General features: G+C 29.2%; 1 protein-coding gene across 1 annotated transcript in view; it reads left to right on the forward strand.

Annotated features, from left to right (window-relative positions):
* LARS (leucyl-tRNA synthetase) overlaps positions 1–1,233 on the forward strand; it is a 78,364-nt gene that overhangs the window by 55,406 nt on the left and 21,725 nt on the right. The gene's annotated exons all lie outside the window — the stretch shown is intronic.

The following is a 1,233-nucleotide window of genomic DNA, read 5'->3' on the forward strand; positions in this document are numbered from 1 at the left end:
AAAAAAAAAAAGAAGGGCCCTGGTATGAGAAATATTTTCCCTAATATCTGCTATTAGTTATTTAAAATGTAATGGTTAAAACCTGGCTACAACCTTAGTTAAGCTACTTTCATATTGCATTTTGGGCTTTATAACAAAGTTTTCATCAAGGAATTTTTAAGCAAGCATCGTTTACTGTGTTATCATAAACAGAAGTCATAAGCATTGTCAGATGACAATACTTAAGGCTGGATAGACAACTGACAGACTGTGATAATCAGTTTTAAGGAACACAAAGATGATGATGTGTTGAGCAATTTTAAATGTTTCAGGCATTTTTCTCGTTTTACTGCTTAGTAGTATATGCAGCAGCCTTTTATACCTATATATAATTGCCTTTAAACTCAATGACCTTTTTTTGCTTATTCAATAGTGAAATGAATGCAGGAATTATAAAAACAGATCAAAACTATGAAAAGATGATGTTTAAAGAAGCTTTGAAAACAGGATTTTTTGAGTTTCAGGTAGGCTATTCTTTTGGTAGGTATAAAGCATGCCAGTGTGAGTATGATGTATTTTCTTCCTTTTTTCTTCTTGCTATCAAATAATTACTTGTCTAAAGTGTAGACTGTGAAAATTCTGCCAAAAAATCTTTAAATTCTTCATTAAATTGTGGTTTTAAGTTGTTTTCTTTTCTATTTTTTCTATTGAGTCCTTTTAATATAAATAATTCTATTCCTAGTTAAGCTGTGAGCATTAATGTAAAGGAGATTAAATCTAAAATTCAGCCATACTTTCCAGGAAAACATTTTTAAATTGATAAAAACAAAGGCAAAATTGTAATTAATTGCCATTAGTTTGAAAGCAAATGTTTTCTGAGGTTTTCCACAAGGTGTCAGTATTTCCTCAAGTTTGGCATTTCAAGTGCTTAAAGTAAAAATATAGCTTTACTCAATCAGCTTTGTAAAATATCACATTGGGATTTATGTAACTTGGTTTTTAGAGATGTGGTTAAATAAGGATAAGTGCTGAGCTTAGCAATGTGTTGTATTTATAGCCTTTTTGATACTTAATATTTTTCTTACATGCTGCTCAGAGCATTCACCCTAGTACACAGTTAAAATTGTTCAAATTTTATGTCTCAGTTACAAAATATCTTTGAAAAATTTTTTTTCTTGAGAATCGTTAATATAAAACTGCAGTATCCTTTGAACAAAGATACATACTTAATTCCAAATTCTTAAAAATAAATAA

This window comes from Propithecus coquereli, unplaced genomic scaffold (assembly GCF_000956105.1).
Source record: "Propithecus coquereli isolate 6110/MARCELLA unplaced genomic scaffold, Pcoq_1.0 Scaffold58, whole genome shotgun sequence".
Taxonomy (NCBI): domain Eukaryota; kingdom Metazoa; phylum Chordata; class Mammalia; order Primates; family Indriidae; genus Propithecus; species Propithecus coquereli.